The following is a 22991-nucleotide window of genomic DNA, read 5'->3' as shown; positions in this document are numbered from 1 at the left end:
TCAAGGACTGTTGAGTAGAATGACAGAAAAATCAATAGTTTTGAAAATGTATGGTCCTTGATTGTGAAGGTTTGTTTTAAGAGTCTTGTATATAACATGACTCTTCTTTGCTGGCCGCTTCTCTGTGTCGGTTGATTAATGTGATGAACGTCCTGAAAGTGTCCTGTTTCTATAAAACTAATATTACAGACTTCTCGTACCATAACACAACCAAACAACATGATACAGAAAAATATTTTTTTTTATCCTTTGTGTAACAGCTAGATATCCTTCATTTCAGATGCCCCTTTGAGATAACCTGTACTTTGGGCCAAACTCAAAGAACGTTGCAGCCACTTATGCCATGTTCTGAAATAACCTGATTATAATTTTTATTTCATTCGATTAAATTCATCCAGAGAATACACATGAAAGAAGGTCTTTTTTGCAAAGTCAGATTCATAAAGATGCAGTTATCTGGCTATGGCATTACCTTTACACACTAGAGAGACATTTCTTGTCTTTATATCACATGCTGCTGATATTCAGCAAACTAAAAAACACCCACGATACTTCGGGAAGATGTTTGCTGAGAAGATAAGTGCCTAAAGCGATTTACATTCAATCATTTATTCATGAATTAAACAAACCATAGAATCATGAAACAGTAATATTGTTACAACCCAAGCTGTATACTTTAGAGGTAGTTGAAAAATGAAAATCTATTTCTATGGAAAACATATGAGATATTGACATAGTTCTCCCATGTAACAGTTCAAAATGATCATGTTTTACACATTTTAAACTTTATATTTTTAATCTGTATCAACATCATTATAAAATGGCCATCAATATTTTTATTTTTAAAGGAAAATAGAAGAAAATATTAAAGTAGACTACAGCTACACAAACAAACTTAGACAAATTTGACTTCAATACCTATAGAAATTATTATTCTTTTTATTAAAAACACTAGCTATTCCTAAAATTTCAACCAGCTCTAGCTCTAATTTCTGTTAGAGCTTATATATATATCTATATACACATACACACACATATGTATGTTGTAGTGTATCTATTATTCATGTGCTGAATTGTTTTGTTTCTCTTTGTTGCCTCTTCCCACAATAAAACATTAGTACCTGGTCTTCATTCAAATGCAGAACAACCATGTGAGGATACCGATTCTTTGAGAGGCTCAACACCTGTAGAGCCATTGATTTCATTATGAGTGTTCTGAACCTTGGGAGGGGTAGGAGGCAAGGCGTGAATCCTGAATCCCTATTCCACCTGCAAACAATAGACACATGATGAGGCAACAACATAAATAGAAAAAAAAATCAAAATCCTCCAAGTGTATATGCTGGAAGTTAGAACAAGCAGAAGAGACAGACTTTGAATCAACAAGCACATTTTATCTAAAACACAAGAACAAGACCGTTATAGTGCAGTGGGTAACTCAAAACTGCATACAGTCTCAGTGCTGCTGACACAGTACTTCCTTAGTTGCAATAAACTCCCTCCAATGCTATAACTACTTGGCTATTAATACAAAACCATAACCAGTTATTTTCTCATCCTTGTGTTGTGTCCTAAAAACAATCTGGCAATTCAGGTTGGCTCTATCACTGTTCAGAGTAGTCTTCAAATTTTAAAGGAGAAATTAGGTTTTACTCTCTTTTTTTTCCATGTATGGTGAACAGTTTGAGTGTCCATAGCAACGAGTAGCAAGTGCTTTTACATTACACCATTTTCTCCCCACAAAAATAGTCTGTCAATCCCCCAGTACTTACTTAATTCACGCAAATAGAAAGTATGAGTTTAAATTTCTTGTTTCTTACATGAAGTTTAATTTCAATATCATTCTTCCTCATCTTATTTTTTTTAGTTTTTTTTATTGAAAGGACATTTTTCAACATGAAAACTAGAAGGCACTTGGTTGTTTGTCAAAAAATAAACATAATTTGGGGGGTGGAGGGGTGGGACGACAGAAAAGGGTTCAATTGGCAGGGCTCTAATTTATCAAAGGTATCCAAAGTTGTGTCTTAGTCACAAGAGTAGCAACACACTGGGAGTGTCTACACATGCCCCTGCCTGTGCATTTGGTACTAGGTAGTCATTTAGTACTTGCTCTAGTAAGTACTAAATGACTGCGCAAAACACACAGGTACTGCATAGTCCATGCAGCACATGGTTATTTTTAGACACTACGTCATTATGGTGACGTAGCGTCAGTGTCATGGTTTGTACCCACCAATGCTACATTGCCATAGCTCATCACCATGGTGTCATAGTGTCTTGTGTAGATGCACCCACTGAGGATAATTGGTTCAGTAGTAGGATAATCTATTTTAAAAAGTCCTGCCCTCCTGTGCAAATAAACAGATCAGTCATATTAGGATGTGACAAAACAGCTAAGAAGAGAATAAAAATCATGAACATTAATTCTTAATTTCCCATATAATTCTCTCTTTTAAGGTTGTCTCCATCTCCCATCCCATACAGGGCACAGGAATGCCTTATACCTTACTAGCCCAAGCTCTGTGCCTTTTATGGTCTTCAAAGGAGAAAAGAAAAACATAGCCCATCCTATTTATAGACCATGGAACAAACCACAAAAATACCTACTTTAAAAAAAAATACCATTCCCAATATAATAAGAAATCCTGCCTAGAGGTATAACTAGACACTTGAACCTGGGCAGCAGCACTGCTTGAGGCAGCATCCATGTCTATCCTGGTGGAGTCTGAACAAAACTGCTGCTATCTTTATGCTCCTGCTAGGGTTGGCACCCAGTGCTGGTGCTTTAGTTTCCCCCTTTTCATTATGCTCCTGCACTATTAACACAGGATTGTATTGGTTGAGTGAGTAACTGTCACACAGCTTCTTTTGTCTGAGATAGGGATGGTACCTTAATTGTCCACATTTCCTTTCTTTCACAGCTAGTACTGGAATGAGGCAGTCAGCCTGGGAGAGTGGGCATATTTTTTTGTCTGCTTACATGATATTCATACAGAGAGAGAGAGATAATATTTGAAAGGGAAAATATTCTAATACTGGAGTATCCAATAAGCAATGTATTTGGACTAGTACAAAGCATGACTTAATTGTAGGGAAGGACAAATTCTTGAGGCCATACACTGATATTGTATGCTAATACTAAGAAGGAAGTACATTTTCACAAAAGGCTTTATAGAATCATAGCCAAGGACTGCAGAACTTCTGTTGGCTAGCAGCCACAGAGTTTGCCTTCCTCCTGGATAGTAATTAAGATTCTTAATCTTGCATTTGGAAACTGAGAGATAATTAGAAGCACAAAGAAAAAGATCCTTTGATTGGAAAGAGACATAAATACTATCTACGCAGTAAGTAATTCAAAAGTTAAGTTCAACATAAAAATGATCATTGCAGAACACAGTACCAGCAGCTTAAATGTGGGTGGTGATTCTGTGGCACACTAGTGGGTGGTGATTTTTAGGGTATTTTATACTTAATTAGAAATATATAAATGAAACATTTATGAGACAGGGCAATTTCAGTGTGAGTTGCCATCCTAAGAAGACTGGCAAAACAATTTAATACTCAAAGTGCCCTTAATCTTTGACATCTTTCTCCTCCTCTCCAAAAATCAATATGTTATCAGTTGACTAGTAAAAAACAAGAAATATTTCCTGATACCATTGTCAGTGTAGCATGTGAAGCATCAGAAAGCATAAAAAGCTTCTATCCAGCTGTAAAAATAATGCAGTATATTAAGCTCAATCTATGGTAAAGGGGGAGTGGGGAGAAGTCAGAGAAATAACATATTACTACTGCTGTAGAGAGATCACTTTCACAAAGAAGTTCAAGATTTTGAAACTGGCTTTGATCTGAATCAGGACAAAAAAAAAATTATTTGAAAGATTCCCTCAAACTGAAAACTGATAACTTATGAATGTGCTGCAATTTTACAAAAATATATATTTTTCTTAAAATTCCACTTTAAAATTCCATCTCCTCAATACAGTTCGGCCATGACACATTCTTCTGTTTTGTTTGGTTCAGTCTCACAAACTCAACTGACCCCATCTGTCATATGTGGGGTATGCCCTGGGCCAACATTTCTCAACCCACGGGTCATGATCTGCAAGTGGGTCACAAGAATATTTGAAAGGGTCACAAACAAACTTTAAAAATGGATTCTCCTTTAAAGGAAAAAATGTGGAAAACCATGGGTTTTCTCTTGCATGCCGGCAGAGTTCCAGCTGCAAGGGGCTCCTTGGGACTTTCCATGCCTCATACACACCCCACCCTGCCCCACACACCTATCCCTTGCCCCACACACTGCTGGGTTGGGGCCTGGAGCAGGGATGTGCATCAGGAGTGAGGGGTACAGGTTCAGCATTGGCCACTGATGTTTACAAATGGGTCCTGGTACAAAAAGGGTTAAGAACCACTGCCCTAGACTGTTATTACTCACAACAAAGCAGATGAGGTTTGTGCCTACTTCTTGGGCAAGCTGGTTTAAGTGAATGCAAATTTTCATTGCAAACCAGGGCTGACAGAGGAGGCTAACTATCTAGAGCAGGGGTTTTCAACCTTTTTTTAATAAGTGTACCCTCAGCGGACAGACACAGAGCAGGGGAGGGAGGGAGCGGTGGCACATGGCCAGATGCAGAATGGAGGTGCACAGGGTGGTGGGAGATGGCAGTGGCCACTACATGCAAGCTCTTTCCTCCCCCACCCCACACATCAGGCCAGCCAGCCAGTGCATATGTGGCCCACAGAGGGCAGCCACTGCCCTCGCCTCCCCACCAGCCCTGCTCCTGGGAGGTGGCTACATGGGATGGTGGGTAGTGGTACTCTGTCTCCACCCAACATGCGTATACCCTAGGGCCTCTCCAAGTACCCAAGGGGGTCCATGTACCCCTGGCTGACTACCCCCATCTAGAAGGAGGTTCTTCAAATTCCAAGTGGGACAGAATAAATGTAGATTACCACTGTCTTCCATTTCTCTCATGAAGGCACGATTAATGAAAACAATAGCAAATGGAAAATAAAAATGATGACACAGGCATTAGTAGGGGAGATCTCCAAGTCATCTTATAGTCTTTTAGAGAAATTAGGTCAGATTTTGAGAATGCACCTTGGAGAAGAGGTATGTCTGAGAACGTATGAAGCAAACTGGAGAAATGTGGGCTGGACAAAAACACACACTGAGGTGGCAAATGCAGGTACCAAGTTTATGTATGATTAGTCACTGCACAGTTACACGCATGTAGATGCAATCCAGGAGCAAGTTTGCTCCTAGGTGAGCCTTGCCACTAGGGGGCCAGCCTGAGGCTAGCCCCAGGGCTCTGGGATAGAGGCTTCTCCTGCCCTAGGACTAGACTGCCTCTGTGGCAGCCCCTACCACCAACTTTAAAGCCTACAGGCATTTAGAGCCCTGCGAGACAGCATCAGGGAGCCTGAGGTCACTCTAGGCCCGTGTCTCCCTGGACAGGCCTCCGCAGCCTGATTTCACTGCAGTGCCACTGCCTAGCCCTGCTCTGCCCCATGCCTGCAGGCTGTTCCAGGATGCTGCAGGCTCCAGCCAGGCCTGCCAGGACCCAAGCCCATCTGCAGGCAGCATCTGGCTGCTAGGGCCAGCTCCACCTTCCTTCAGCCAAACCCCAGCTGCCTGTCCTGAGATTCCAGGTGCTACAGCGCATTGGCCTTGCCAATCAGCTGCCAGTCCCACACCAGGTAGCGCTGGGTAGTGCAGCCAACTGTCCAGGCCCAGAAGCATAGGGACAGCTACATGGGGGCCCAGGGAACCAGAGAAGAACCTGTGATGGTGTTCTCCTTGTCCATGGCCATTCTCACACCTGTGCCCACTACCCGGGGCCCTAAATGGTTGCTTGCAAAGACTGGAAACCTCATGGCACTGTGTGGTGAGGCAGAGATACAGCGACAGTTTATGTAGGGTGGGTGCTCCAATACCCACATCTATGAAGGGCTGTCAGCCCAGATGCGAGAGCACAGGCATGACCAATAGTGCTGCATAAAGGTCAAGGCCTTTCAGGTACAGTGGGTTTACATCACCAACCATGATCATCAGTTGGGGAGTGTCCACAAATCCATCCCCTTTATGCGGCAACTGACAGACAGCCTTGTGGCCCTGGGACTCAGGCTGCAGCCATGCTATGTATAGCAGCACAGGCAGCCTGCCCAAGACCCCACCTCAGCCTGGCACTCTCAGTGACAAGTCACCAGGGGAGGGCTGTTGAGTAGCCTGTGCCCCCATAGCTAGGCAGGCACAGGCCTCTCACTTGCCAAGGAATGCATAAATGCTAGCAGCAATGTCCTCCTCAGCTGAGTGGGGCAGGGACATGTAGTGCAGTCACAGGTAGCCCTTCAGGCAGCAGCGAAGGTTGTGGGGCAGCCCAGGTTTGCCCCCTATGTCATCATAGCTCAGGGTCCTGTACCAGGTATGCATGTACCCCAAGGTCACCATGAGGATCATCAGCAACAGAGTGTGATGAGTTGGGCATCCCACAGCCACAGGTGGTGCTCCCACTGCCAGGTGTCCATCACATGCCACACCTTCTCTACCCAGGGCTCATGGAAATGCTTCCCCCCAGGCCTTGAATGTGTTATTCAGCACACAGCCTGTGATAATGACCCAGGGGAGGTTGTCCTCGGAGAATCCGAGGCAGGTGGCACACTGTGGGTCCAGCCCAGGCAGTGGTTAAATTGGGCCTGCTGGGGGTCCATATGGCCAGTGTAGGACCGCATAAGCCAGGGTAGGAGTGGGTAGATTGGGTCCCAGATGAGCAGGGGCATGATCACCACAGCACCCAGCTGCAGGTCCAGGACACCCTGTGTGAAGCAGCTACTCTGCACCACTCTCCATGCTATGTATTCTGAATGTTTGAAGCTGCTTTTATTTCTCCCCCAATCTATTCATCTCTAAACTATTTCTTTCAGTCTGTCACAGTAGGTCATGTTTTCTTTATCTCTGTTCATTTTTGTTGCTCTTCTCTGTTGGTCCATTTCTCTAAAAGAAAGGTGCTTCAAACTGGAGACAATACTCCAGCTGAGTCCTTAGCAGTGCTAAGTATAATGGAAGGGTTACTTCCAGTACATGCATATAACTGGAATTATACCTCCCACAGTGTTGGCTTTTTCATGACACTTTGTGATGCACTATAACCCTCAGATCCCTCTTTTCTGCAGAACTGCTGCCTAGCCATTCAAGTCTCCACCTCGTATTTGTGCATTTGATCATTCCTACAGAAGTGCGGTACTTCATACTTTTCCTTATTGAATTTCATCCTATTTATTTCAAACCATTTCTTCAATTTGTGCAATAAAAGAAGAAGGATAAGGATATGAACTGGACAGTAGAAATAAAAATTCAGAACAGCTGTTCCAGTTAACCCATGACTGTGCATGAACATTTAGAGCGTGGGCAGATGAAACAAGTGTACTGCTTTGAAGTGGGGGAATGACTTACCACAGTTTAGCTGTACTGTAACTGGTTTTTCCGTTTTCTCTGTTCTGTGGCATGTGGAATTCAAACCCCAATAACTTATTATCTGTTTCATTTCAGGGTAAATTCCTGTTATTTAGCTTCCAAATACTGAAGAATAAGAGGAGAAAGACAAAATAATTATAACAGATGATATGCATGTTCATGGAGTATAATACTCCCAGTTCCCCCAGTCCCTGGGCAGTATAATTCCTTCATCTGCCTTCATCCTTATTCAGGGAAACATATAATTAATACGTTGTATACATGTGATTGCAGGTAATTGGACAATGAATAATCAGTCAGTATCCAAACACATGTGAAGCAGGGTGTTCACTATTGGCCATTCATAATCGTAGTCCTATAGTCAAGAAGAATAACCTGCTATTCCTGATGAGTTAATGATCAGATTTAGTTGAAATTTCTTTCTCTAATTTAAGTGGGATTGCTTCCAAGGAATTCATGTTCAGGAGTCAGGAATAGTTCATGAATGGTTCACAAACTGAGAAGTTCTATATGCATGGGATAGTTCACTTGTAATGAACGAGCTGTAGCAACGATACAACATTTTTAACATTTAGCCAAATCTGTTAAAAATAGAGAAAGCTTCACCCAGCTGCAGAAAAAAAGTTACTTGCCCGATCCAAACAACAGTTAAAGTGAACGATTCCAACTCACTGGAACTCCAGTTTTTACAAGCTTAAGGGGCTGTTGGAACAAGAGCAAATGCTTTACAACTCCTAATTAGGTTGGGAAACAAAAGATTAGAAATGCCAATTGTAAGTAGGCTTTAGGTTCTCAGCCTACTCTAAACAAGTCCTAGGGCCTGGTTTACTCAATTTTTATGCATAGTTTCCAAAAAAATGATACAAGTTTCTTCCCCATTCTAAGCATTGTTCTCATTCTTGGTTTTCTCAATGAAAGAAAGTATTGCTTCTTCTCACTGCATTTACCCAATATAAACTTCCTCAATCTTCATCTGAAACTTGGTTCACCAGTGCAGTCCCCCCTCTCTGAAGGGTGCATCCACCTCTTTCAGAACAAGCCACTTACAGTAGTATACCAGAACTTACTCAGCTCTTTATCCAGGTAACATGCAAACTAAATAAATATTATAGACAGTATTTCTATGCTGTAATACCAGTATGCTCACATGATCTTATTTTATTGCTAGTTTGGCCATCATATATCAAAAGGAATTGTACCACCCAAGCATTCAGGGAAAGCATTAACTCCTGAAAGGGCAGTGGCAGATGCCAGAGACTGCAGAAGTATTTTCACTCACCTTTTGCCAGATGGCTGTGTAACAGAGGGCCTTCTCAGGGCCGATTTGCCTTTGGCCTGCCCACCTCTTTCTGGGCCAACTGCCTGCCTTCTCTGCTGCCATGCCTTGTTGTTATCTAATTAAGTCATTAATTATGCGGGAGGCTGCCCATTTCTTACCCCAATGCCAGGGGGTGCTACCTATGGCTTTGTTCCTCCTCTACACTGAAGCCCAAGCCTCAAAGATATTGTCAACATCACTGGCCCCACTCTGGACCCCAGAATCCTCTAGTTTGAACCCCACCTGGATCCCTCCACTCAGGCAGCCTCCTCCACCTTCATTCTAGGCTACATAGCTCCCTTAGCCGATTCCCCTTATGGGTGTGGTCCCCTTGGGACCTTTGGCTACACTGGCCCTGGCCTCATATCCGCGCCAGTTGGAACTCCAGGCCTTCAGCTCTGGGTGTCCCTTGCAGTGGGCCCCTGGCCCTTTGACCCTTCCAGTTCTGGTCCCAACACTGACCAGTTGGGGACTTCAAGACAGGTTCCAAGTCTAGAGCCCCACTCTCTCTCCGGGGTCCACCTTCCAGACTCTACAAGGGGGTAACCCACCTGGTTGTGGGGACTGGGGTTATTAAGGTGCTCTGACCCACCTTTCACTGAGGTGGTAACTGGCCTAGCATTTTCTGGAGGCTCCCATGCCACTGAGAGCCCCACCAGGCCACCCACTCCTGGCAGGATGCAGTTTTAGGTCATACCCAGGACCAGAAGCCTCCAAACCATCCCCTACAGCTCCTGCCCTTACCTCCAGGGTGTTCCAAGCAGCCTTGCAGCCAGCAACAAAATGCTCTGTTTATATAAGTGGCCAAAGATCTAAAATGGCCGCTGCAATCAAGCACCTGCTGGCTGCTTGGCGGAGTCCTTAAAGTGGCAGGCACCAACAGTGCCCTACTACAGGCTGCAGTACATCATTCAGGAAGTAAAAATATCTGGAGGAGTGGAAGTGCTCTCTCAGTCTGGCCAGCAGAACTGGCAAAATACTGTAGTATACTTAAGATAATAGAACTGCCAGTTACACTGTCCGCACTTTATCAAGTATAGTGTAAGCCAATTAAGACTGATTTCTTCAACATAACCTAAAGAAGACCACCTTAAATATGCAATATGAACACATGACCTTATGTACTTGACCCTCTTTCCCTTTCACAATCTCATAGAACAACTTACTCCTACACAACAGGCCCCAGGAAACACTCTTTCACATGCATATATATGCACAGTTTGAAAGATCATCCATCTGGGCTTACATTCAGCTTATCTGGCTTCCTTTCTGCCAAAAGCTGGCACTACCACTTAAGAAATAATCACAAGATGAATTATAAATTTGAGAATTTTCTTTAAATGAAATCCAAAATTACAACTGTAAGGTCAACCACAAGGCAACCAAACAAGTTGTGCTCCTAGGGAAGGGTTAGAGTTAAGGTCTTCACAGCATTGATGGCAATAATCAGAGAAAAGAAGAAGGGAGGACATTGAGCAGTGTCAGCAACACAATTTCTGATTTAAATTACTACAGAAAGCACATGGAATCTATTTCATTGCAAAAACTGAAATTTTCTAGGTTTCTTGACAGGCAAGAGGTACCTTCAAAAAAGGAACCAGCTTTAATAGACAGGGCCTACTAGTATCTCAGTTGTTAATCATAGAAATTCTCTATATTTTATCCCACTCAATGTATTCTTTGTATCAGGTGAGAAGTGATCAAAAATTGATATTGTTACTACTTTTTTGCTGTTATGTGTGCCAATGCAATACAAATTAAGACTGAATAAAAATGAAAGTTTTTTTTCCTTGATTTGTTATGACTTTCCTGGGTTAAATGAACTTCAAAAGATACTATCTTAAGTTTCCTTTAAGTGTTTCTCTGATCTTCTTGGCTGCTCTTGAGTGATATCAGTAGCAAATGGTGAAATGAAAATGGTGACTCCACTGCATAATCTTACCTGTGTAAATGCTATAATGCAAGTTTTATGCTGCCATAGAGAATCAGAGGTGCATCAACACTTACATACTTTATTCTTCATTTCATTGCACACATTATGATCAACAGAAGATTGTCAATCAGTGAATAAAAACTCAAAGGGCTATCTTTGAAACAACAGATCCCTGATAAGCCTTCAGAAATAAGGCCTTTACAATCACAAGTCATTTGGAAAACCTGAACCATGTTTTCACGGAACACTAAGAAAAATCTCAAATAGCAGCTATATAAAGGCCAAACAGTAGACATGATCTTATCTTTCCCTCTCACATGCCCTGCAGAAATTTTAATGATTAGTATATTCTATTTGAGTAATGGTCCTTGAAAACAGAATACTGTATATAATTTAGAACCTGATCTTGAAACAGTGTAAGCGCTGTGGATACAGTTATTTGCTTCACAACCTCTTTGAAGCAAAGATTGCATTGTTCTGTGTGCTTGCAAAGTACCTCACATATGGCAAGTGCTTCTGAAACCCCATTAAATAAAATAATAATTTAAAACAAGGTCTTTCAAGAATGGCTTATATCCAGGCTGTACGTTTGAGTCCATCTGTACATGGGTCAGGAAAGAAATCAGCAATTTACTGACTGCCTGTGCAACAATCTCTTTTCTGAAGGAGTGCCTACCTCTTTCAGAATAAGTAGTGTGTTCTAGCAAGTTAAGCATTGTAACTTTTCCTGTGATTCCCCCCACCCCATTTCATAGCACTGTACACTGGTAATACCACTAACACCACAAATCTCTTTTCACTTACATCCAGGTTTGATGTTAAGCCATGTTCTCTGTGGTTATAGTTCATAGGCATTATCCACTAAACCACCAAACCCTTTATATCAGCTCTTTCTGAGAGTGGGTATTTCATTGTGACAGAAGATACTCATGAGGAATTATGCATTGCATCTAAGAGGAGAAAGTACAATAAGGAGAGACTTATTAACAGGACATATACTGCAACAGGACAAATTTTGACCTTCGAAGTGACACAACTGAAAGGATGACGGTAAATGAGTCATTGCACAAAAAACACTGCAGGAGAAAATCCTGAAGTCAGAAATCAAAAACTAAGAAAAATGAAGGGGGTGCCAAAGTAGTCAGAATCCAAACAGTCTGTACATCGGTCTCAAGCAAGAGGCAGCTGGTTCCTTTTAGCTAAAAGGAAGGCTACAATTTCACATATGTCATGGGATGCTTATATGTTTTCCCAGTTGAGGGAAGGCAGTCGGATTTGGAATCGAACAGGCAGGGTTAAAAACTGCCATTTGTTCTCTAAGCATATTTAATTCTGACTGCCCACTCTTATTAACCAGCTTGTCGCCACAAAATGTTCTTCATTAAATTATCCAAGTGTTCAATTAAACTGTTTCTCTGTTTCTCTTCATATAAAATTAATGTGACCAAACTGCCAATACCATTTCATCTGCTATATTTTGAATTTTCTGTGTAAATATTATCCTTTATTTACCATTAAAAATATTTTCATATTAATTTTGTTGTTTAGACATATGCCTCCCTTTCACCTTCCCCAAAAATCTAGGAACAACAGAGTATGGGACAACACCTTTTTACTATTCAACACCTTTTTACTATTCAACAGAAGTCACACTGGAGTTGGGGGCATAATTTTACATGGTATGAGGGGTGAGGGGATGGGGGCCAGGTAAGCAGAACTAAGTTCTAGCTTGGGAAGACCAGCAATTCCATTTGTATATGAATTTTGATAAGTAATAGTGATCTGTGGCCCCCTTTACATATGCATGTAAAGGCATGATGGGATCTAATGTTCTATCCCACAATTATGCCTCCTGCCATAATCCTGGGCTCTCCCTGCACCAGCAAGAAGCAAGACCCCATGTCTGGGACCCCATGAACCCCAGTTGAGGGACTCCCAGTCACAGGGGTGCCCCATATACCCCTGAGGTGGAGGGACCACTGCTGCAGTGATCTCCCTGCACCAGAGTCCATGGAACCCCCAGGGTGCATGAAACCCCTGAGGCAGAAGGATTGCTGCAGGATGATCCTCCCCTGCCCTAAGGGTATATGAAACTCCTGGGGTGGGGGTTCACTCCTGTGATAATCCTCCCATCCTGGGGGTTTCAAGAACCTCTGGGATAGGGAGAATGCCCAGAAGCATGTTGTGGGAAACCAGTCTCCACAGCTCAAGGACTTTGGATCCCAGCAACTGCAGGGTGCTGCCAAGACCCAGAGTCCGCAGGTGCTGGCACTGAGTGTCCCAAGCAGTTGCAAGACTTGTAGCCCCAGCTTGGCCAGGTGCACTCCTGTGGCTGAGAGCCAAAAGCTGATGGGGCTCCCAGCCACAGGGAAGATCCTGCTACCCATGAAAATTAAAGCTCAATAGTAATCAGGTATAAAGTTAGTACACATTTTTTAGGTCTAACTTTATAGCTGGTTGGAGATTTTTATTGTGTGATAGCTACTTTAGACATATAGCTGGTCTCAAGGTAATTCCACAAATTAACCAGTTAATCATGAAATACCTGTAATGTGTACAGCAGACCTGTTACATGTTTTCACTACTTATAAGGCTAGAACATATTAAATCAATAATAGAAAGATCAAGAGAAGTAACATTGAATGTCAGATCGGGGCAGGAATAAAGAATAAAAAAGGAAAATGAATCACTTTTAACCATAATATCATATGGTATCACAATTGAGACATTATTTTTGTTATTATTATTACTACTACTAATATTATTAATAATACTAATCATAATAACATTGTTATTATTATTGTTATTAACACTTTTAGTTTTTAGTATGACATTTTGAAAATGGCAAATTTGCAAAACCACTCTTGTATTAATAAATACTACACAACACTATATTTTTCCTATGTAAATCTGTTTAAATTTGGTTGTTAATTGTATTTTTAAGGCCTATCTACTCACTCTTACAGATACTTATATATTTTATGGCAGCTGGATTTCATTCAAGAAGTTCACAACACTTCACTAAAGTAGATATGTAAAGTATTTTAATTCACTTTCCAAAAAAGACAAGCCAAAGTCAGAATGAGACTTAACTCATGTACCCAAGTCAAACCTCTTTAATATATTCCCAATATCTATTTTTTAATCTGACCAATATAAATAAAAATATTGTATGGTTTTTCACAAAATCCATCTTTAAAATATCTGTAATGATAATAATTGGAGAACACATGAAAAAAAACCCACCCCCCTCCAACCTCACCATTAAGCCCTAGAAGGTTTTTAAAAGGTACAAATGAATCATGCTCCCAATTGAAATGCACCATGCCAGGATTCAAGCTGGACTGATGCTCTTCAAATGGATTAGGGTAGAAAGCCACATATTTGTATTCATATTGCAACAATTGAATGTGACAGAACTACTGGCTCACTGTTATACTGTCATATATTGTTCCCTTCCTAAAGTGTTAGTTCCTGATACTCAAAAGACGCTGAGAATCCATCCCTTATCACTGCCTGATATAGGAGCAGTGGGGGCTCAGACCTGTGAAAAATCAAACAATTCATTGTATTCTATAACAGATTTTCTAGCAACATGCATTTCTTACCTATTCAGGTCTATATGTTTTAAAGCACACCAGTTCTTTTTGCTTTTTTAAAAAACAGGCTTGGAAGTGAAGATGGCAAGTCTTAGTGACTGCATCTGTCTCAGTAAAAAAGGTGTGTATGCTGTTTCCGTCTGTGAAGGATTATTTTGCATGAAGGTAACAGCCAAGAATCCAGTCATTTTTCATGCATTGCAACAGATCTTCTCAGCACTGTTATTTACATACTATTGATTTGTTATGTTTGACCATCTGTTTGTGGGTGAAATAATGTAGGCACATATTATTTTCTTTTGACTTTGCTTAAAAAACTTACCAAATGCATTTTGTCTCTATAAATACTCTCTGTTCCTTTCATTCTGATGGGAAAATGCTAGACAATGATAATCCAAGACATAATTGTTAGTAACTGAAGTATCGTCTGTTGGTTTCTTTAGGATCTGAAGCGATGAATGGATGAGTCCAAGTACATATTTCAGTTAGAAGCTTTATTTTTACTCTTTTCTATTTATCTGGAATAGAGCATTGTTTAACTATTGCTCCTGCCACATAAAAAATATCATAAATAATGCAAGTATTTTTAGAGCTAATAAAGTACACCTCCTCCCCCATGCACACACCTTTAAAAAAGAGAGAGACTAAGATCTCTCAAAAAAACAACATTAGACAAGGATGGAATAAAATCTACATTCTATTTCAAATCTAGTTAGAAAATGCCTGCTATACTAACATCCTGGAAGCGAGATCTTTTAGAAATCCTTTGAACGCAGCCCCTTTGAACACAGGAGCTAGTCGGAAATACCGTGTGATTTAAATCCAAGTAGTACACAAAGTAATCCTCAAACAAGTGAATGCTATTTACTCCCCTAAACAGCTGAATTTAAATGTAAGAAATACAAACATTTCTTAAATCTTATTTCTGTATGCATATTTAACCTTAATCTCTTCTTTTTCCCAACTCCTTGTGAAAGTATACTACCTATACATCCATCTTAGTTTTACCTCCAGTGTATTTGGAAATTCATGATGTATGCAGCTGTTTAAACTCCACCAAACACAGCTTGTACGGAGCTTTGGTTTTAGGAATAATTCATAGGTTATCCATTCTTGATCACGACTTGGTCAGCAGCAACCTGTGCAGTTGTTCCAGAAGCTGCAAGTGAAATGTATTTATAATCTTTATATGCTTTTATTCCTGTCCCAGTATTTAGATTTAGGAGACAAATTAGTTATGCTGGAAAAAAAATCCTATTCCACATTTGAGCCCACCCCAATCCACAATAGTCAACATCTGTTTTCTGGGATGGGAGAAGTTCAAGTCCCTATGTATGGAATATTGAAATTAAGGTAAGACTTGCATTGATGATCTAGTCATAAAAATCTTTGTGGGGTTATAGCTATAGGACAGAGTTGTGAGCCATGCAGCACTGAAGACTTATCTGTATCACCTTCTTTGTTGGGTGAGTTAGAAGCAGCCTGACAATGAGAAATGTGAGCAAGCTAATTACCAGTGTTGAGAAATAGTGCCACACAGACACTATTTGAGTGTATCCAATTAAACAAGCAGCAGATCCAGAACAGCCCAATGTGTTTGAGGGTGATACCACTGAGGACTGTAAAGGTGAACATAGCCTTGCTGCACCTGGTCTACATTCATACAGCTTACTTTGGTGTTCAATAAAGTGAATTAACCTGTTTCTGATCTAAGTTAGTTCATCTCATCAGTTGTATTAACTTAGATCAGGCCCTCCATTTTTTGCCCAATTTAAGCCCTTTGAATGTCTTCACAGATGAACATTTAGTAGGCTGTTATAAATGTAATGTAAACCCCTTAGGTTTACTCAGTGACCATGCCCCTCAGAAACTTGGAAAAATTACCACTTTTGCACGTTCATGTTTTCTATGACGTTAGTTAGCCCTATGACTTTTTCTCCTAGCCAGTGTTAGGCCCCCATATCTGAAAATTAGAAGTGATTATATCGTATAATATATTGAGACACAAAATGCCTGGTAAGCAGCTGTAGTCTAAAAAGTAATACTTCTTGGTCTATCTATTGTAACCTTTTGCTTTTCTCTTAAAAAAGCAGGACTAAACTCAATAATTCCTCCACTGTTCAGTTTTCACATGTTCTTGCTTTAATGGCTATCATGCTTAATGTTAAAAAGCCCTGTAGACAGAAATAATCTTACATTGTGACAGCTCACTGTCACTGTGTTATAGCCATTTGTGTTGTACTAAAATGTATTTGAATAATGTTTTACTGATATAGGCCAGCTGAGAGACTCCAGGTAAATGTGATGTGCATCTCATAAGGTTATTTCTATGGAACAAAATTTTAAATGAAATCAATAAATAATGTGACCTGGAGGTACAGTGAACTGTTCACTTGACCTACAAGTTGTGTACAAGCCTCCCCTAGGCTCAGAAACTTTCTGTCACTTTTCTAATAGGTATCAGAATGATTCAACTGGACATAGTATGACAAGTGAACATAAAGAAAACACTAAAAATTAGTACTCTGACCTGGTAGGGAATCTAAGGTTTTTCTAGTGCAGGAGCCACCAAAGTAGTCAAAAATGAAAGTGACATATAGAGCTATGGCATTGTTTCCTTATATGCCTTGAGAATGAAACTAGAGACCCCTTACTTTCCTTTTACAATGTCCATGTTCCAGATATAATCATTTAGGTTACTTTAAGTTTTCCCTTGCTGTCTGAACCTAGGATTTCTTAAACTGCCATTGGCAAATGGGGTGATATCATTTAGAATGGAGTGAGTCATAACAGTTATGGGCAACATTATGGGCCACTCGAATTTATGCTGGAGGACAAACACTGTTATAGCCTGTAGCAACTACATAGATGGTCTGGCCTACATACATTTTTTTTTAACACCAAAAACTTTTTTACAAGATTTATGGTTTGTTTGTTCTTTTACTGCAGTAGTTAATACTGGTACAACTGCTAGTGTGTATGCAAGTAATACAAGTAAATATATTGAACTTACTTTACCACTGAACATTTATACCATTATAACTGCATCCGCACCTTACAGGGCAGTAGCATGATTAACATGGAGTGACTAGGGCAGCAACCTCAGATGTCAGCTTGGAGGGAGGTGTGAGCAAGTTGACTAGCCGAGCCGCTGGTTCACTTGCTCCCGCACACTTCCCGCCCCTCAAGACGCTACTCAGCGTTCTTCTCACCTGCTTCTCTTTCCTTGTCTCTCCCTGCCCTTCTTCGCATCTCAACAAAAAGTCCGCCACAATATTTAATTTTCCTGGCTTATATGCCAGCTGGAAGTGAAAAGGCTGGAGAGCTAAGGCCCATCGCATTATCCGTGCATTGTCAGTTTTGGCTGTATGCAGCCATCTCAAGGGGGTGTGATCCATGACCAGTTTAAATTCCCGGCTGAGTAGATAGTACCGGAAATAGCCAACCCCACCTCGAATTGCCAGGCATTCTCTCTCAATAGTAGAGTACCTTTTTTCCAGGTCATTTAGTTTCCTGCTGGCATATGCAATAGAACGCTCCACCTCGTCGACTTCTTGTGACAATACTGCGCCCAGGGCATATGCTGAGGCATCCGTCTGCAATGTAAACGGGGCACAAAACATTGGGGGTGTATAGCACTACCTCTTGAGATAAGGCTCTCTTTAGCTTCTCAAATGCCCCCTGTCGTTCTTCGTTCCACTCGACCTTCCCCTTCCGTTGGCCCTTAGTGGTCTCCACCAGTGGTCTGGATATTTCTGCAAACTTAGGGATAAATCGTCTATAATAGCTAGTGAAGCCTAGAAACATCCACGTTTGCCTCTTCATAAGTGGAGGGTTATAGTTCTTGATAGCCGCTATTTTGTCCACCATGGGTCGTACTTGTACTTGTCCCACCAAGAACCCCAGATATCTGGTTTCCCGCCGGCCTAGGGCGCACTTCCTAGGGTTGGCTGTCAAACTTACTTACCTCAGCTCTAGCAGGACAGCTCAGAGGCCCCGCAGGTGTCGCTCCCATGTTTCTGTGTAGATGACAATATCATCGATGTATGCCGCTGTGTACCCTTGATGGGGCGCAAGAACCCAGTCCGTTAACCTTTGAAAGGTGGCCACCACCCCATTAAGTCCAAAAGGCATCCTTTTGAATTTGAATAGACCCCAAGGGGTACCAAATGTGGTTTTCTGTTGATCTTCCTGGCGTAATGGAATCTGCCAGTACCCCTTGGACAGATCGAGGATTGAAATGAACTTCACCTGTCCTATTCACTCCACTAACTCTTTAACGTGTGGCATCGGAAAAGCGTCAAACTGGGTCAATGCGTTCAGTTTTCTAAAGTCCACACAGAGCCTCAGGGTGCCATTGGATTTCTCCACGGGCACCAGGGGGCTGCGCCACAGACTCTGAGAGGGTGTTATGATTCTTTGTTTCAGCATCTGTTCCAGCTCCTTCTTAATTGGCTGGCACTTATAATAGGGAATACGCCGCCATCTTTCCCGTGCTATCTGGCCTTCCCTAGTAACAATCTTATGTTCTACCACGGACGCCTTCCCCGGTTGATCTGAGAAAACATCCTGAAACTCTCTCACTAATCCCTCAAGTTGCTGGTGTTGTGCTGCCTCGAGCTGTTCTCCTAATGGTACCATTTTTCTGTCTTGGGGACTCTCCGACTGGCTCGCCGGTTGACTCTCCCACCTCTCGCTCTCGGGGTCCGGGGACATTAGGAGATCTTCTGACTCATGTCACGCCTTTAATAAATTAACATGATAGATCTGTCTTTCGCACTTGGCCCCGGGACATATTATTTCAGAGTCCACGGGTCCCGCCCATCTAGCGATCACAAACGGCCATTGCCACTGGGTTAGGAACTTACTATTGGAGTCTGGTAATAGTATGAGCACTTTCTGTCCTACTCTTAGTTCTCTGTCCTGTGCTGAGCCATCGTAATTCTCCTGCTTAGCTTGGGCTTTTCCCAAATTGGCCTGGGCTATTTCTTGCACAGTCCAGAGACGTTCCCTCAGGTCCTGCACGTACTCATCAGCCCTCCTCCCTGGGCTTGGTCTGGCCTCCCACCCTTCCTGTGTAATGTCTAATAGGCTACGTGGGTGATGCTCAAAAGTTAACTCAAAAGGTGAGTAGCCCATTGAAGCCTGAGGGGCGTCTCTCACAGCAAATAAAAGTGGAGGGATCATCAAACTCCACTTCCTAGCCTCCGTCTGTGCACACTTTCTCAGCATACCCTTCAAAGTGCCGTTAAAACGCTCTACTAGTCCATTAGTCTGAGGGTGATAAACAGCCGTCCTTAAATGGCGAATCTGGAGTACCCTACACAACGCCCCTAACACTGCCGACATAAAATTGGAACCCCGGTCCATAACAATCTCATGCAGGATCCCGAATTTGGACACCCACTGCATTAATTCCTCCGTGATCTTAGAAGCCGTGACTGTCCTCAGTGGGAGGGTGTCAGGGAACCTGGTAGCATAGTCTATTAGTACCAGTATGCACTGATGTCCTGTCATACCCCGAGGCAGCGGCCCAACCACGCTATCCTTGAAAACGGTTCCCAGACTATGGACACTGGTTGCAGGAGCACCCTTGGGGGCCTACAGGTGCTTACCCTTTGACATTCCTCACAAGTGTGACAGTATTTTTCCACATCTTCATATAAATGAGGCCAGAGACACCATCGGGTCAGTTGCGCCTCCGTCTTGTTCTTGCCTAAGTGCCCTCCCAGGGGATTCTTATGCGCTAGCCACAACAGCTGTTCATGATAGGCCCGGGGGATGATCAGTTGGGTAATCTCCTCCCCTTCTGCATTACCCCGCCTAATTCTGTACAAGAGTCCGTTTCGGATGTCTACTTTAGGGAGTGTTTCTGTGCATTTCGGGTGTCTTACCTGGGCGTTGGCGTCCCGCGCTTCTATCTCCCAAAAGGATCAAAGCTCTGGATCTGCCTCCTGTGCCACCCGGAACTGCCCCGCCTGGGCCACATCTTCCACCACCAGGTTTCTTGACCCTCCGTCTTTGGCACGTACCAACCCCTCTCTTATTTTGCCGACATCTTGTTGCGCCGAAATAAGGTTGAATATTTCCGGCCAGTCTCTGCCTAAGATCATTGGGTACAAAATCTCCTCTTTTAGACCTACTGAGAGGTCCCTCTGGATGCCTTGCACCTGTACCATCAACACATGTTGGTCCACGTAACTTTTTTGTCTATGCAGGCAAACCATGCTTACCCCAGAGCACCGAGGTGCTTGCTCCCAGCGAATTACAGAGGGTTAAATCAAGGACTGAGCGCAGCCCGTATCCACCACTGTCTGGACTGGGCTCCCTTCCACCCACACCTGGACTTTGGGTAACGGCTGAATGTAGCCCCTCCTTCGACTGCCTACCCCACACTCCATTGATTTAATTCCTGGGGGGGCCTCGTACCCCGGGCGCACGGCCACTATGCCCAGTTCATTGGCCAAGCCAGCTTGGGCCCCTTGCGGGCAATTCCTAGCTATATGTCCTTTCTGCCCACACGCAAAACAAGTCAGGTTAGGGAGGCTCCCCTTCCGGCCCCCTTTGGGTCTGGTGTTCCACCTCGCCGGGGAATCTGCCCCTTTTGTATTTCGTGTGCGTCGCCGGTCCCCTTGGGCTACCTCAAATTGCTCCGCCAATTGCAGAGCCTCATGGGAAGTTGTGGGGCAGTGGCACTTTACCCACTTTTGGGAGTCCTCCTCTAAGTCATTGATAAATTGTTCCAAGAGGATTTGATCAAACATCTGCTCCTTAGATGATGATTCCGGTCTGAGCCGTTTGCTCAAGAAATCTGCCAGGCATTGCCACAGCACCCGTGGGGACTTCATTTCACCCGTCTTCTACTCTCTGAAGGCTTGGCGATGTTTCTCCGGAGTAATTTCAAGCCGGCACAATACTTCCACCTTCACTTTGTCATAATCTAATGCGTCCGCTTGAGACATTTCTCAATAGGCCGCCTGTGCCTGACCGATTAACAGTGTACCCAGCTGGTCCGCCCATTTAGCTTTCTCAATGCTGGCCGCTAAGGCCGCTCTTTCAAATATCTCTAAAAAAGCCTCCGGGTCGTCTTCCGGCGTCATCTTTGGCATCCGGCATTCCCCAGAGCCCTTTTGCGCCCACATTTGCTGTTGCAAAAAATGTTCTTGTAGCGTGGTCTGCCACATGGCTTGCTGCTGCTGCTGCTGCTGCAGCACCTGCATTAGCAGGCTCATTACCTGCTGTAAAGTCTCTGTTCCGGATAAATTTGCCTGATGCTCCATTAGCACTAACCGATGCAGCCAGAGAGGCCGCTGCCAAAAAATTCCCAGTCAATGCACCAATGTGAGCAAGTCGACTAGCTGAGGTGTTCTGCTTAGTCGAAGTGGCCCCTTAAGGATACTAGACGCTCACCCACCGGACTGCACGCCCCGAACTTGCCTGCCATGACTTTGATGATTCCTGGTTCAGATGTACTGTCTGGCACGTGCACGTCCAGAAATGAGACCTTGTGTCCGTCTGGGAGCTGGTGAGGGCTCCTCCACCCCTACACCCTCGCCCGTGCCTCCGCGTAGAAACCGCTCTACGGCTCCCTCTTCTAGTGTAAGTCCAAACCTCACCAGAAGTGGTGGAGGGATAATGTCAATGCCGCCTCTGCCTAAAGCGACCGTATCTCGAGCCACGGTCTCTCCTCAAGCAGGGTCCTGCTTCTTTCTCTGGGGCCTTCTTCAATGGGCATCCTCAGCCCTCCCTCTGGGCCCACCCCACGACTCGAAACTGTGAACACACCGCCAACAGTCTGTCTGCCCTTTTTGACCTTTAGAGCTTTCCTTTGCCCTGCTCCCGCCGGAGCCAGATGCTCCAGCACGCTGCAGTCAACCCGTCTCCGCTCTGGGTCACCGCCTTTCACTCGCGCACCTCAGTGGAGCCTTACTGCTGCCCCAAAATGTGCGGATCTGGCCTCAGGTGGTGCGCATCTGCCCCTCCGCCTCCTCACCAGTTTCCACCATTCACTGTGGCACTTCCGGTTCCGCTCCCCATTCCGGCGCTGCTTTTGAGCCAGACTCTCCTGCCACACACCTGCAAGAGGTAAATGTTCACCCGGCCTTCCGGCGTCGGGGCGAAGGTGTTCTCATGGTGGGGGCAGGCCAGCGAGCTCCACAGCCCGCTGGTTCACCTGCTCCCACACAGGAGGGAGAAAATAACAGTTGCCATGAACCATGCAGGCAATGCTGCAGCCAAGAGCTCCCACTGCCTCAAGCACCCTGTTATGCCGCTGGGGAAGGGATTGGGGCAGCCACACTATATAAACTGCACTTGTATAGTTAACATTTCTGGGATAAATATAACCTTGGGTCATGGCTATACAGAAAGCTTTTGTGAGTAGAACAGTAGCTTGGGGGTGAGGTGATATTTTGAGATATTTCTCTGATGACAAAAACCCTGCCATATGTGTAATTATATTGACAAAAATGTTAATAATCTGATTTTTAAGAAGGGATTTCGTAGGGTGATAACTTTTACTGGACCAACTATGTAGTTGGGATAGTCAGACAAGGTTTCAAATGCAAGACGTTCTTCATCACATTTCATAGACATCAGGGCTGGAAGGGACCTCTGGAGATCATTGAGTCCAGCCCCCTGCCCAAAGGGCAGGAAGTCAGCTGG

Source organism: Crocodylus porosus, unplaced genomic scaffold, assembly GCF_001723895.1.
Source record: "Crocodylus porosus isolate Cpor-Errol unplaced genomic scaffold, CroPor_comp1, whole genome shotgun sequence".
Lineage (NCBI taxonomy): Eukaryota > Metazoa > Chordata > Crocodylia > Crocodylidae > Crocodylus > Crocodylus porosus.
This window is presented reverse-complemented; position numbering follows the sequence as displayed.